The sequence below is a fragment of the Thalassophryne amazonica genome, chromosome 2, assembly GCF_902500255.1.
Source record: "Thalassophryne amazonica chromosome 2, fThaAma1.1, whole genome shotgun sequence".
NCBI classification, from domain to species: domain Eukaryota; kingdom Metazoa; phylum Chordata; class Actinopteri; order Batrachoidiformes; family Batrachoididae; genus Thalassophryne; species Thalassophryne amazonica.
In genome coordinates, this window is record NC_047104.1 from 105,359,380 (window position 1) to 105,365,406 (window position 6,027).

The window sequence follows — 6,027 nt, forward strand, 5'->3', positions numbered from 1 at the left end:
ACTGTGAGAAATCTTGGAGTCATTTTTGATCAGGATATGTCATTCAATGCGCATATTAAACAAATATGTAGGACTGCTTTTTTGCATTTGCGCAATATCTCTAAAATTAGAAAGGTCTTGTCTCAGAGTGATGCTGAAAAACTAATTCATGCATTTATTTCCTCTAGGCTGGACTATTGTAATTCATTATTATCAGGTTGTCCTAAAAGTTCCCTGAAAAGCCTTCAGTTAATTCAAAATGCTGCAGCTAAAGTACTGACAGGGACTAGAAGGTGAGAGCATATCTCACCCATATTGGCCTCTCTTCATTGGCTTCCTGTTAATTGTAGAACAGAATTTAAAATTCTTCTTATTACTTATAAGGTTTTGAATAATCAGGTCCCATCTTATCTTAGGGACCTCACAGTACCATATCACCCCAATAGAGCGCTTCGCTCTCAGACTGCAGGCTTACTTGTAGTTCCTAGGGTTTGTAAGAGTAGAATGGGAGGCAGAGCCTTCAGCTTTCAGGCTCCTCTCCTGTGGAACCAGCTCCCAATTCAGATCAGGGAGACAGACACCCTCTCTACTTTTAAGATTAGGGTTAAAACTTTCCTTTTTGCTAAAGCTTATAGTTAGGGCTGGATCAGGTGACCCTGAACCATCCCTTAGTTATGCTGCTATAGACAGACTGCTGGGGGGTTCCCATGATGCACTGAGTGTTTCTTTCTCTTTTTGCTCTGTATGCACCACTCTGCATTTAATCATTAGTGATTGATCTCTGCTCCCCTCCACAGCATGTCTTTTTCCTGGTTCTCTCCCTCAGCCCCAACCAGTCCCAGCAGAAGACTGCCCCTCCCTGAGCCTGGTTCTGCTGGAGGTTTCTTCCTGTTAAAAGGGAGTTTTTCCTTCCCACTGTCGCCAAGTGCTTGCTCACAGGGGGTCGTTTTGACCATTGGGGTTTTTACGTAATTATTGTATGGCCTTGCCTTACAATATAAAGCGCCTTGGGGCAGCTGTTTGTTGTGATTTGACGCTATATAAATAAAATTGATTTGATTTTGATTAATTTGTTGAAAAGATAATTCCACGATGATTTTAGAATGATTCTGATGTTTAAGGTGACAATACTTTCTTTTTTATGTCATATGAACAAATAGCCCACAATACATGAATGTGATTAGTCTAAACCAGCCTTTCTCAAAGAATGGTCTACAGACTGGTGGTCTGTGAGTAAAATATCACATTTTATATCATATTCTAAATTATTTTTCATTTTGTTTAAAAACGACTCAAAAGTCTAATAGATGGGAGCAATGGATGTGAGCGTAAAGAACGCTATTTGTAAAGGTGTCAGGATTAGGTTGTCATTTGTAATGCCCTGCTGGTTGGATATCTGGGGAATTAGCTGGCCCACAAGATTTTATTTTAATTTGGTTAAGTGGACCTTGGTCTGAAAAAGTTTGAGAAACACTGGCCTAAGCTCAACGTGGAAGAAAGGTCCATTCACTTGTTATTACACTTTGTTTTTATTAGATCTAAAGGCAGGTTTGGCAGAACCATTGTAGCTGTAGTTGTAACCCTCTGGAACTCCACTTAACCCCAGCTCAAGGCCCTCATGAATATGGAGGGCATGGATTGCAAACACTGGCCTAAGTGTGCAACACCCAACATGTGCTTCTCATTTGAAAAGAGTGATGACAACTGTCTGAGCTCTGCAAAATCCTTGAGCCATTCACTGAAGCTACCATCTTAATAACTCAGGCTAAAGGTTTCATCATGTTAGACTGAACCTTTACCATCACCCCTTTGGCTGCCGCCTTGTTTTCAGTCAGGGTCACCACAGCAGATCCAAAGTGGATTTGCATGCTGATTTGGCACAGGTTTTACACCAAACGCCCTTCCTGACACAACTCTATATTATATGGAAAATGGGCAGGGGTGGGTTTGAACCAAGAACCTTCAGCACTGGAAACAAGTGCGCTTAACTCCTTGACCACCACCCCTTCTATCAGTTGTAACAAATATAATTTAGCAAAGTAACAGCATATTTTCTGTTATTTAAAAACTATCATGTTGTACACTACTCTTGGTATATTGAATTAAAGATCATGGTTATAAAAAAAAAATCTCATTGCGTCATATTTAATATAATAGTTGTCATTACAAAAGTGTGCATTCACTTCTTCCAGTACCTTTTTTTCCCTTATATCTTTTCATGTTTGATAACAGAGTATTAGAGCACCACCATAAGACAAGCGGAGCAATTGTTCTAGATCGAGAGAGATAATAAATTTCCTTAATTGATACTCCAGTCTTTAATAATTTAGCATAGGGGCCATTTAATACCAGGTATTGGTACCAGTGGTGACTGGGACTCAACTAGAACAATGACACTCACTCATACACGCAGTTTACTTTTGAGGATAGTGAGAGAGGCCTCATTATGTCACCCTGTTGATACACTTCTGACAATCATATTGAGTCATTTTAAACACACACACAGACTAACTTACAGATATGAGTTATTGATGTGCTCAGTAAGTTCTTCCAGCTTCTCTCTTGGGGTACAGATATTATATTGAACAGGGAACCTTAGGCCCTGGAAACAAGCACAGTAACCGCTTGGCCACCACACTGCCCTGGATAGAGATCCATCCATCCATTAACTATACCCACTTACTTAGGGTGTGAGTACACCGTGGACAGGACACCGGTCTGTTGCAGGGTCACAGATAGACAAATACATTCATGCTTGCACACACACCTACAATTTGGTTTCTAATCCAGCTAACCTGTAAGTCTTTGGATGTGGGAGGAAGCTGGAGCACCTGGAGGGAACCCACGCAAACATAGGGAGAAAATGCAAACTCCACACAGAAAGACCACAGGTGGGAATCGATCCTATGACCTTTTTGCTGTGAGGCAACAGTGCTAACCACTAAGCTACCGTGCTGCTCCTGACTAGAGATGTGCTACATATTTTTAAAAGGACATACTATGTACACATTGACTCGTCACTCATTCGTGGCGAGTGATAACGCTAATAATGATCCTGCACTTGTTCACAAACAAAATATTGTTAAATGACTTGCATGAATCAAACAATTGACATGAAGGTTGTCAGTTTTCTGTCACAAATTTTGACATGTGTCGCCACCTAGTGACCACAGAATGAATCCCATTATAATGAAGTTATAAACTGCTCTAAAACAAAAAGCTACAGATCCTTTTATGTTAGAGATTCATGGATAAAAGGCAAAGTACAACAGACACAAATTTATCATCAGAATATCAGGACTTGTGAATTTAACCTTTGCTTTTGGCAGTTACCCAAACTGATAGCATGCCAACAAAAGAAATTCATAAATTCACTTCTCATCAGATTGTGAACACAATCCACATGCAAATGAACACTTTTTAAAAATAAGATGCAACACATGTAAAATTATGAAAGACATAAGTAAACTGTGAAGACATTTAACCTGGTGGAGGTGGTGGTCTGGAGGACAGAGGTCAACTTGTGATCAGAGGACTCTCGACTAAAATTCCTGTCACACGGGGGGGAAATCACTAAGGACCATTGGGCAAGGTCCTTAATCCCCAATTTGCTGCTGGAATGCAGCTGAGCATCACACAGCAGCACACTGATGTGTAAGACTGTTGTGTTATTGCAAGTCACTTTGTGCATCAGAAGAAAATGCACAGTTGAAATAATGTTCATTTCACCTTTAAAAAAAAATTAAATTGTCACAACCAGATCATTTCTTTTTAATCATCTTCTGCAGTTCACAAGAGAATTTAATCAAGCTTTTTCATATTTTTTTTTATATACATTTTTTTCTTTTTAATAAAATGGGGTTTGTAACTTGATAATTCATTTATTTTGTGAAACTGACAAATAAAATCTTGGATTTGATTTTTGACAGAACAGGAATGTTTGGACATTTCAAATTAATTTTATCTTGTGGTTTTATACTGGATGACAAACATCTGCACTGCACAGTGTACTTCATCTGAAACAAACCAGGCGGTTCAGTGCACACAACAGTTTAGTTAAGTTTGTGTTGTAACTTTAGCAAATATTTGTTTTCTCACAGACCTGAACGCCATCTTTTATTCCTCAACACGTCCAGAGACAACCTTAAAACGAGTGACATCTTGACCTTTAGATCCTGTATATTCACGGCAACATCCTTTTACTCAAATTATAACTGAGTGCAGGTGGATTAAATCCTCTCCATCTCATTTTGAGTGCCACTTATAAGTTGCAAGAACATCTCATAACCACAATATATACATTTTCCATACTCTTAAATTTTTTCTCTGCATTATCTATGCAGATTTAGTTATTTAAAAAAATTTTTTGCAGTCCTTAAAAGTCAATCTGTAACTCTTTCCAATTGTTTCCTGCATTGTTCTACACAGCAGGAGGAATTTCAATTGAAGATGCACAGCTGGAGGCTCTTCACTGTGGGACACAACCACTGGAACACACACCTGAGACACCTTTGAATGGAGTTACTGCTCATCTATCAAGCCACACATCCCCCCCCCCCTTTTTTTTCCCAGAGAAAACGTAGATGTGTATTCAAATATTTTAACACATCATTCAATGCTGAGATGTGCTGCATGATGCACTGCCTGCTGAGAATGAAACAGGCCACATCTCCAACTGTCTACTGAGAGACAGAGGGAGCTCAACAGTGTCAAGTTACACTAACACCCCTATTCCACAGGACACGGTTCTATTACAACCCTCCACGACCCATAAAAACTGCAAAAACGGCATGAAACTGCTTTCTCTGGCATGCCTCTTATCAGGCTGGATTATAAAGTGCATACCTGGAAATCCACTCAAAAACAGAAGTAAAGCTGCGATAAAGCCAATTTTGAGTTTAAACACTGCCAGCACTTCTGTACGGAAGAGTCATTTACCTTGACAGCAGAGGTTCAGCTGTGAGGCAGACATCTTGAAAAGGAAAGCAGGTTTGACTTATGGTTTTGGTTTATAAATCAAATTATTCCAGATAGAATAATTACATTAATATCAACTCTTAAAATGTACAAAGTGAAAATATAACATGTTAATTTTAAAATACACCAATTCTGAAGATTTTAACACACAAAGATGCCCAAAGGGATTATGGGTAAGTTATGATTTGACAACTGTGTGATATAACCGGGCGCCAGCAGATGGGAGTGTTTTATGCATTTTTACCCTGGTTATATCACACGGTTGACCTGAATCATAACACTTTTCGGTTTTGCAAATGCTTTTTTTTTTTTTAAACAAATTAAAAAAAAAAAAGAGAAATACATTTTACAAATTTTATTAGTTTTATTAGTAGACACTAACACATATGTTACATTAACTTGTGTTGGTTTTTACATAGAATGAATTAGTCAACCAATCAATGTGAGCAGAGGCTGAGTTTACCCATAATCCCTTTGGGCATCTGTATGTGTTAATGTACAAACCTTCAGAATTAGTGCTTTATTTTAAAATTAACAGATGTGGTATATTTTCACTTTGTACATTTTAAGAGTTTACATTAATGTAGTTCTTCTATCCAGATTAATTTGATTTATAAATCAAAACCATAAGTCAAACCTGCTTTCCTTTTCAAGACATCTGCTTCACGGGTGGACTGCTGTATGTTGTCAAGGGTAGTGACTTTTTTTCCCTCTTTACAACAGGCTGGTGACCAGGTCCCTTTGGCTAGGGTAGAGTTGAGCTCAGAAGCCTCACTGCTGCAAAATACATAGCTCACAGGAGCTAACAAGGTTTATAAATGGCTCCCCCCCCCTTTTTTTTTTTTTTTTTGCGGAGACCGGGTTTGCAATCAAGGATTCCTGAAGTAATTGATCTGTAAACTGAAATCCATAAACTACTTAAACTGAAAGAAAATATATATCATGAATGATATTCATGTTTTGCGAGACCTGGGTTCACTTTTGTGGGATATTTTATTCAAAGTTTGCCGCAAAATGATTAAAAGCTCGCGGATATTCACAGATTGCGTAAATTTTCATTAATGGTGTGCA